Source organism: Kryptolebias marmoratus, linkage group LG15, assembly GCF_001649575.2.
Source record: "Kryptolebias marmoratus isolate JLee-2015 linkage group LG15, ASM164957v2, whole genome shotgun sequence".
NCBI lineage: Eukaryota > Metazoa > Chordata > Actinopteri > Cyprinodontiformes > Rivulidae > Kryptolebias > Kryptolebias marmoratus.
In genome coordinates, this window is record NC_051444.1 from 7,694,155 (window position 1) to 7,704,403 (window position 10,249).

Here is a 10,249-nt window from a genome sequence, read left to right on the forward strand (position 1 = left end):
GACGGTGTGGTGGAGGACTGTTAATTACTCACTCTTCATTGGAACAGGATCAAGGGTATGACTAAAAGAGTGAGTGGCAAAATATAAAGAAATGAGGGATGACTCAAGACTTTTGGGTCTGCCACTTCTTCTTTAACTGTATCCAAAAAAAATCATTTCACTGACATTAATTATATTTCTGCAGCTATAATGTTATTACTAAAACGCTAATAGCTAAAAACTTGTCAGTGAATTAATAAATTAAAGTTTTTTTCTGTTAACTTCTCAGATTTGGGCTCAAACTAATAATGATTTTTTTCCTTTCATTCTGAAAGAGCTTGTGTTTAGAAACTGTGTCCACACCTTTTAAACCAAGAACCATTTTCTTCCTTGTGCAAAACTATCTATTTTACTATGCATTCAACAAATGTTTATCACAGCCAGTGGTTGTGAGAAAAAGTTACTGATTAAACTGTTTGGAGCAAAAACGTATAAATAGAACTGTCCCATTTGGCAGCATCGTCAGTATTTCAGCAGACTTGCTGCTTGTTGAGCAATGTCAATGAGAGAGATTTTGTTTTTTTTTACAATGACATACCCCACTGTTCAAAATGTAAGATCACCCAAATGTTTGAAACATTTTTATCAAGTTTCATGGTATTATACTGTTTAAAGTTACATTCCTGTTTGAGAGAAAGTTTTTATCCTGATTTGAGAAATGCTGGATCAGATATTAGCGACAGATATAAGTACTGCAAAAAAAAATCGTTTCACGTTTTCATTTTTTTCACATCGTCTTCCCTGATCAGTCAGCAAATCTTGTTACTGAACAAAAGTTCAGTAGTTTAAGCTAATTTACATTAGTATCAACTATTGCTGCAACTACTGTCATCATAGCACACAACTGTTTTATAGATTCAGTTGTGTTCTTCTAAACAAAAATGTTTATAACGAAAAACTACATCAACCCACATTCACTTGGAGAAAACTTGGAAAATAGCCAATGTTTCAAAATGGTTAGAGATTCAGTGATTTACAAACTCAGAACATTCATATTTAAAACAGGTGTTGGCCAGGGGAACATAAAACTGAGAAAAACAGGGTACCGTGCAGAAATTCTCTGAAAATACTGTAAAAAAAAAAAAGGATTTGAAAAATGGGACCTCCAAACTGTTGAGAAAAGAAAACATTAAAAGCATTTCAAAATTTCATTCTTTTTTCAAAAACTGTAGAAATTAGAAAAAAAATGAAGATTTCTCATTTTTAGCAGTAGATTTATTCCCTTTTTTGTTTTATCTAATGAAATTTATCAATAAAAAATATGTATATATCCGTTAAAAAATAAATTACTTACTTTGCATCTGTCTCATGTGCATACATGTGCATACACAACAGATTTTAGAGGAAAAAATGTGTCACTTCATGAAACAATGTTCTCACAAAATCCTCATTAATGCTGCACCCCCTTTTTTTATCATGGTTAAACAGTTTGCAAACACGATTGTTACCTACAAATCTCTTTATCTCATTTCAAAGGTTCTGGCAGTTGGACACAGACATTAAAGACAGATTATTGCATAACCAGTGTTTAAAATGTGATTATGAGCAGATGTGCACTCAGATTGTATCCGAGGCAGAGGATTTTCTGATGTTGCACATGTTTTTGCTTTTTTTTTGTACAGCTTTATGCCCTGCCTTTCAAAATCACAAATACTATTGTCAAATTTATGCCATTTGGCAAAAAAATACTGTTGGACCAAAATTGGGATACAAAAAAAAATCCCTGTAGAAACTCTGGTTTTAGCTGGATTGTGTAAAAAAAAAGGTGCTTTTTGCTTTGGAGATTCTGAACATGTTTTTAAATCCTACAAATCTGCACTTAAAAATGCTGAAAAAGAAGTGATGGTGGAGGAAAATATAGATATTTTTGTTAGATTTTCCTGCTTTGTGGCCTTAGCACAAATCAATAACAAAGTTCCAAACCTCCAATAGAGAGACCTCTCATCTCTAGCTTCAGCTTTGCCAAGCATGTCTTTTTCAGGGTGTTTTTCTTAACTGCTCCCTGAACTGCTGTTGTCCTATAAAAAGGCCAGAGAGGACTATGGTCTTAGTATGTGCAAAAAGGCTTATTTGATATGAATACAGTGGTATATAAAAGCAGATACAGGGGTGTAATTACATCTAATGGCTGGAAATGCTCCTGTTCAAGACATCTCGGTGTATGATGTCTGATTATGGGTGATCATTTTCTGCTTTTTGGTGGAAAAGCACAGCGTCCAGGTTCTGGGCTTTACTGATGATAGTGATTCAGAACAATAGGCTATTGAAATGCATTGTCACTATCCCAGTTTAAATGTCAGAGGATGAGGCTGGCAACACACCCTGGACTCAATTTATACCAGCACCCAGAACCAAAACTGAGAGCAGTTGGTGAACTGGAATAATCTAGGAGCAGAATTTTAGCCAAATAAAGCGTTCGCACAGAAGAACTGCAAACATGTAATTTAGTGAAACAAAAAATAGATGTCATATTATTTAATTTGTGCATACACTTATGTAAAATCATCCCACTTTCAAATGTAAAATCAGGTTCATAACTTCCTTAAGAAAAAAAAACTTAAAAGGAGCATTATTGCAAGGATTCTTCCTCCACAACAAACACATACAAAAAAAGCACAAGAGTATTAGGATGACATATTTACGGACAAATGAGTCGACAAACACTTTTTGTTTAACAATCACTATCCAGCTGCCAATGATCAGATTTCTCCTGAGGTGCAAAACTGTCTTCCCAGCATGAAAAAAGGGCAGACAACAATATCACAGAAGAATATAAATTCTCAAGCACCTTTTACTCGTATCATTGAGAAAAACTAAACAGAGTTTTAAAAAAGACGCACAAGGATACTGATTTTCAAGGGAAAGAAGAGATCAAAAAATGTCTGGAGTCTCCTCCAACCACAAGAAGACAAGTTCCCAGTTTCAGGAGTGGAGTCAAAAAAGCAAAATGGCATAGAATGAAAAATATTCATGAGAAGTAATAATGCACCCATCCATCCATTTTCTTTACCTGCTTCTCCTGTCCCGGTCGTGAGGAGTTGGTGCCTGACTCCACTGCTGTCACTGTGTGAGAGACGGGGGACACCCTGGACAGGTCTCCAGTCCATCACAGAGACGACTGAGACAGACAACCATTCATACTCTCACTCACACCTACGACAATTTAGAGTTATCAATGAACCTAACATGCATGTTTTTGGTCTGTGGGAGGAAATCAGAGCACTCAGAAGAAAAAAAAACAGAAACATAAGGAGAACATGCAAACTCAGCACAGAAAGGCCTCAGGCAGGATCAGTTGTTATCCTGATAAAAGATTGTTCTAATTTTCTCAAAGTCCCCCTCGTAGTTTTCTTTAAAGTGTCATGGCTCCGGAGAGTTGCTCCTAATGTCAGTCTGAATCCCAGTTAGCTATGTACTTTAATTAAAGACTTCTTGTATAAATAGATGAGATTATTTCAAATTTAGATGCAATATTTTGATTTGTGTTCACAAGTACAATACAATTCAATAAATTCTTTTGTGGTCTTAGACAGAATTGTAATCTGATAAATAATTTAGTTGGATTTAAAAATTGCAATCTTTATCAAAAGAATTTACACAAGTTGGAGTTTGACACCAAGATGGCAAGAAAGAAGATGAAGACTCATCAGCGGAAAATGTAAAGACTTCTTAAACTTTATCCCATCAATCCACAGAATCCACCTTAAACTCTTTAAAAATGAAAATTAAGCAAAAAAAAGTGTTTTCTATATTCTGTTTTATCAGTTTATAACATAAATAAGAAGCAGGAGTTTTGCCATGAGAAAAAGTTGGGTTTTTAGGAGAAAAAAACAACTTCAGAATTTAATGACAATAACTTCTTTTCTGTACTGTCAAACATGTTATTTTAGTAATGGTTCTGGTGTTGGATTTTGCCAAATGTTAACATTTGACTGTAAACAAAAAGTCAACCTGTTTTTGAAAACTTGAGAAAAAAAAGGACAATGTCTTCAACTGTAAACACACTCTTTAAAATCTGTGTGCGACTTGAACAGCGCAGTAAGATTTTTCCCATGCTTCCTACAGTTATCCAAAATAAATGAAAGAAAAAAATGTGTATTGACTTCTTAAAAAATGCAATGCATGCAAGACAACCCATGCCGGAATTTTACAAAACCAGAGGTCTTTTGCCAGATGAATGTCTGTAAAATGTTTGTCGGATGCTCCTGTTCATCATTTTGAATTAAAAGTACTCTGAATATTAGTAAAATATGTCAAGTTGGTTTTTATGCTTTTAGGAAATCTAAAATATCTACTACTTCTGTCAGTGTCCACAGAGGTTTTGATTGTTTTGCAAGACATTCCTATGCAACTATTATTAACAGAAGAAGACAACACCCTGCGTGGCTCCAGGAGATCCTCCCCAATATATGAGGTAAGCCTTGTTAGAATCCCAATTTGTTGCAAACTAGTTGGCAGTTTAGTTGTTCTGGGGATTCATTATGTTCAGCCTGTATACCATTTCTGCTCACTTTGTCCACTGAGCTCTGTGTTTGGGTAAAACCTTATTGCTTGGTGCACAATTTGATTACTAGAGAAGAAAAGGAAAAACAATATCTGCAACCTTTTATTAATCTTTTTTTATTTTTCTTGATCCATCATTTCTAAGTTAAACCAGAGTGTTACTGTTATTTCTTGGGTTTCATGCCTTTTTATTCAATGAGCGAGCAGTTCACAAACCAGCACAGCCAAAATAAACACTTCTGCCTTCACATTTGATGGCAGACGTGTGTGGCAAAAAAAAAAAAAAAAAAAAGCAAAAACTGGTGAATGCTGGCAGGTGGACGGCCACAGGAGAGGACCGTCAGCAGCATGATAAGTTTCAGGCTGAGGCACGATACTGGCACATCACTAACAGGCGTGTAACAGGATCAACAAGGGGAAACTCATGCGGGAAAATGAGGTTGGCAGCATGAGAATTTGCCAAACAAATCTAATGTGTGAGATATTGCTTCAACCACTGAGCCATGATGAGTAACTCGTCAGGAAAATGTAAAACAAGCAGGGATGTAAGTGAAATTACCACTCAGTTGTTTATGATATGATCAGTTTTCTTCTCGTGCTACTAGTCCTACCAAAAACATATTCAAACAGCCTTTCACAGACTTGTATTGTAGTCCTTGTTGTTTCACTCTTTTCAGTCTTCATTCAGCCAAATAAATAAAATGCGTAAAAAAAACATCTTATCTAGTACTCACAATTTTATCAAAAGATTTGTACTACATCTCCTAAAATTCTCCTTTTGGTGCATCCTAGTCAAACCTATTATCCTTATTCACCCACTTGAATTAATAATCTTGAAACATAATTTAATGGAGGAAGGGTGGATTTGCCACCCTCTCATCCATTGTTTTCATTTTACAAGTGATTCTCTCATTTTTCTGACTGCGCCCTGTTTCTGTCCTTGTGGAAAGCATCTTTACTCCTGTGAATCTGTGAATATCTGATGGCTGCAAACAGATGTCTTTCAGCTATTTTTTTTTTAATGTTTGGATGCATTTGCTGTTGTGCAAATTCATCTATAGGCTGCATTTTAAACGTTAAAGCAGAACCATTAGGGGAGAGCGGAAATAAATAATGACATTTTGTAACAGGAAGGCTAGAAATTTAAACAAAGGGTGAAAAATGTTTTAATTTGTTTTGAGTGAGACGCATTTTCATCAGTAGATGAAGAGGAAACACCTTCAACCCCCACGGCATCTCGAATGGGTTTTATTTCCTCTAAACAGCTCGCCACTCTTCACTTTCAATAAACCGCGGAAAGATTATACACATTAATTAAAATCCTTTAGGAAAATAAAAGTAAAGTAAACAGTTAAAGTATGTTTCAAGTAGCTGAAAACATCCCCAAAATGCAGTGATTCTTCTTTTTTTTCCGTACAAAAAGATACTTGCTGTTTTACAGAAAAAAAGAACTATATTGCCTTTCACTTTGGTAAATTGCAAGGATGTGGAATGCAATTAAAGTAATAATCTGTGACATTTTTATCTAAATTGATTTCTGTCTTTCCGATTCAAGCTCATTTATTATGTTTTTCTCCTATTTCTCAAGAGACTTTTCATCCATCTAAGCTGAGTACAGATTCTGTGTACAAGACCCAAGTTTTGATCTATCTATCCATGCAGAAAGATATATTTTTTAAAAAAATATGTGCACGTAAGCTATCACAGTAAAAACTTATTCAAGACAAACTGAAGCAATGTCAAAACAGCACTTCCCTTATTTAGTGGCATAGTTCAGATTGTTGGACATGCTGCAGAGGCTTGATTTGAACAGGTTTGTGGAATTATTATTTTTTTTTCCTTTCCAGACAAAGAGTAAAAATTTGAAGGATTTTGCTTGTGTCGAAGGTTGTCATGTTTGTGCTTACTGATTAGGTTTTTTTTTTTTAAAAAAAAATGCAATTATCACTGTTTGTGTAACGCTCAGAGCACCAGTTAAACCCAGGAGAGACGGCAAACATTTGTTCAAGGATCTTCAACAGCATTTTTTCACTTAATTCATTCAGGTGATGAATTGTATGACTTTAAACTTAAGAGATTGCTGAATGCTGTGTGGAATTTTTGAACTTATGCAAAATCAAGAGAGATCAAATTTGCACTGAACAAGAAAGAAACACAGTGTTTCTATGGAGGAACTAAAACATTGTAAAGGTTTTTCAGATGAATCAAAAACTGATTAAATATTTTAATTATTCGTAGATTATCTTTTCAGCATCAAGGTATATCTGTTTTGTTAACTTAATTTGAGCAATTAAGACCAAAAACCATCTTTTAAGAGAGATAGACTGGGTTAGTGTAACATCAGTTTACACCATAAAATCCATTTTTTACGACAATAAAATTAAATGAATATAATAAAATACTCTAAAATAAAGAGTTCAACCAAAAAGATCCATTTGTCATTTAATTAATTGATTACTTGATCAATAGGATAGAATTTATTTATTTCATTTAATAAAGAATTTTATCAACAAAATGTTTAAAACTTTCAGTTTTATGAACAAGTGAATTTGATTTTGCTTATATTTATAATGCTGAATTGTAATTGTTTAGAGAGTTTTTATGGCATATTTTTATATATTGTTGTTTGTTTTGTTGCTATTTTAAAGATAAAATAATGAAACAGGCATTCCTTGCATGCCAAAGTTTTAAATAAAGATCTGTTAGCACCTGGAGTATATGTTGGGGGTGACTCTCAGCAACTACCACTAAATTGTAGCTCAGTTTTTGTAAAACTGACTGAATTAAAGACATTTTTATATTTGCTCAGGTTAGCAGTGGGAGCCATCTTAAAATTGGTTAACTCTAAAAGTGAATCAGCTGTAGATGTACATCTATTGAATACTTTCAATGAAATTCTCTCATTGGTTCATCAGATATTTTGCTAACAGAGAGACAAACAAACACATTTTCTCTCACACACACAAAGAGACACGACAATGTTTCAAGGCAGTGGGAAATACTAATTCATAAAGAAAGAATTATTCAACAGTTTATTTGGAGACACAAATTCAAAGAGCCTTAAACTGCAGTGATTTCTTGATATTGAGTACAGTACATTCAGTTATTTAAAAAACAAATTTGGATAGAGAAAGAAAAATGAACATTCTCTGCATTGTTTCTGCATCATTACACAAGCTGAGGCAGGAATCAAAAGCGACAGGAAGCACATCCTCATTTCTGTGTCAGCAGGACCTTAAATGCATCAGAGACAGTCAGATCGGCTGCCATCAGTCCTTTTGTCCTGTTTGTCAATATGACACCGAAAGGTTGTTCATCAGCTCCTCTGCGACGCTCTGCCGTGTTTCCACAGGTGTTTCATCGCTGTTTGACAGCAGCAGCGGTGAATAAATGAGCTGATTAGGTTTAAATAGTTGTACTGAGAAATGTGAAGAAAAATTCGACTTTGTGTCGAAAGGAGGAAAAAACTTTCAGCTCAAAGAGGAAGCTGAATGTTTACAATGTGTCTTTTCTGTCTGGAGATTTGTGTTTGAGTGCTTAAAAGGATGATTTGCGTGAAAAGTGCCAAAATAATGACTTTATATTTTTAGATTCATCTCGTCCAGCTTTTCTGTTTTTTCATTAACTTTCACAGCTTCTGTAATTTCAGTGCAATTTCAGGCTCTGATTGCTCCTTTGCGTAAAAGCTAATCATAGTTACTGTATGACTTGTTTTCTCTTTATGCATTTGAGGAAAAAATCATTTATCCAAAGAAAAGAAAAAGTTACGAGAGAAACAGATTGTATTCTGCAGAGATCGGGACAAAACAACAACAAAAAGAGGAGCAATAAGCCTCTGGTAGGCTTTGTGTGAAAAAAACACTGACTTCAGTAAACTAACTTTGATCATTTTGTACTTTATTATGTAACTGTTTATTTAAAGTATCTCCTAAATTGTAGAAAATATTTGTATTTTTGAGTTATCTTTGCAAACATTTCCTTTAATGACAAACATCACTGAAGCCTATTATATATTTATGTAACACAAGTCCTCCATTTTTTATCGAGGTGTTTTTATGTAACTAAATAAAGTAAAGCTGTGTTTGTTCAGTGTTCAGGTATTTCTGATGTTATGTAAAACACTCCTTGTCTCCCGTATAAGACTGGAAGTAAGTATCATCATATAAAGCTTGAGGACAATTTTAAAGAGTAAAATAAATCAAACAAAGACATATTGTTGTTCTAGAAAAGAAAAAATAACATTAAAAATTATAAATTACACAATAAAGTACACAAAGGATTATTTTCTTATATAAAGTGACAACACACTGACCTAATAATGTCTAATTCTTGTTAGGATCAAAACAAGTTTTACAAAACTAAGATTTATTAAAATCAAATCAATATCTCAATATTTCACAACAACAGAAAGACAATATATTTTTACAAAAAAAAAGACAAATGTCTTTGTTCAGCAGTTTTAAAACAACAGTTGATCTATTTTTTTGTAACAACAAAAAAAAGCACAATATGTTGATTTATGTCATATATGAATAAAATCAAACTGGAACATAATGTTTGGAAACATAAATTCTCTAGAAAACTTTCTATTTGCTAATGTTTTTAAGAGATTCAGCAACAGAAATGCTCCTAAAAAATCTGATATTCTTTGGCTTCTTTTGTGCAGCAAGAAGGAAATCCAACAGTTACTGAGCGGCACCGTTATTTCAAGTCTAATGAGCATGAATTTTTGTTTTTAAAATTCACATTGTTTTTAATATTTTGGAAATATTTGAAGATAATATGTAAGACTTTAGCTGCTAAATGTATTTATGGTTAATAATTTAAAAGAAAAACAGAGAATTTTGCTCAAAAACTGATTTTAGGATGTGAAGTGGAGGGTTTAAATGGGGATGAAAACAGTCAAATATTGGAACCATTCTTTGTGAAAACATTATCTATATAGAAAGTCTATGAAGCAAAACAATGAAATTAACTACAAATAAATAAATAATACAGCAAACGAAAATGATGGAGCTTCCTGCTGTCATCAGCCTTGATCTCAGTATCTGTGCTACAAAACAGCGCCCCCTACTGTCTTAAAAATGTTGATAAACTGAATCAAACTTGTTCTGAATGGCCTTAGCAGTGGCACAGGTTGATCTATGTGAAATACATCTCAAACCATTAATGTTTTTATTAATAAAGCAGAAATAAAAGCTGCAGGGCACATAATTCACAGCTTTTTCAAATATAAAAAAATCTAATTGTGGACTTTCTTTGTTTTAAATTTAAACAAGCAAAGAAATGACTCAGGAAATGTCTTTTATTTGTCTGAGTCAAGGACTTTTTGTTTGTTTACTTCTACATTTAGTCAAAAAGTATTTTTTTATTTTGTTTTTCTGATGAACTAGAGTTAGTGAAAGCTCAACGCTGGTGCTTTAGTACATTTCTAAACAGGGTTCAACACATTACAAGCAGGGGTGGAAATTAGCACCCGCCACCGGCCAAATGCGGGTAAATATTTGAAGTGGCGGGTGAATTTGATCAACACACACCCACAGTGACGTGCGGTGAGGTTCATGGTTGGTGAGGCACAGAGTCAGATTTACAAATATATAAATCCAAAAGGGTAGCTTATTCAATTGGCTACTGGTTATTTCATATCTCATCAGCGTTCTTCACACACACTCTCTCTCTCTCTCTCTCTCTCTCTCTCTCTCTCTGT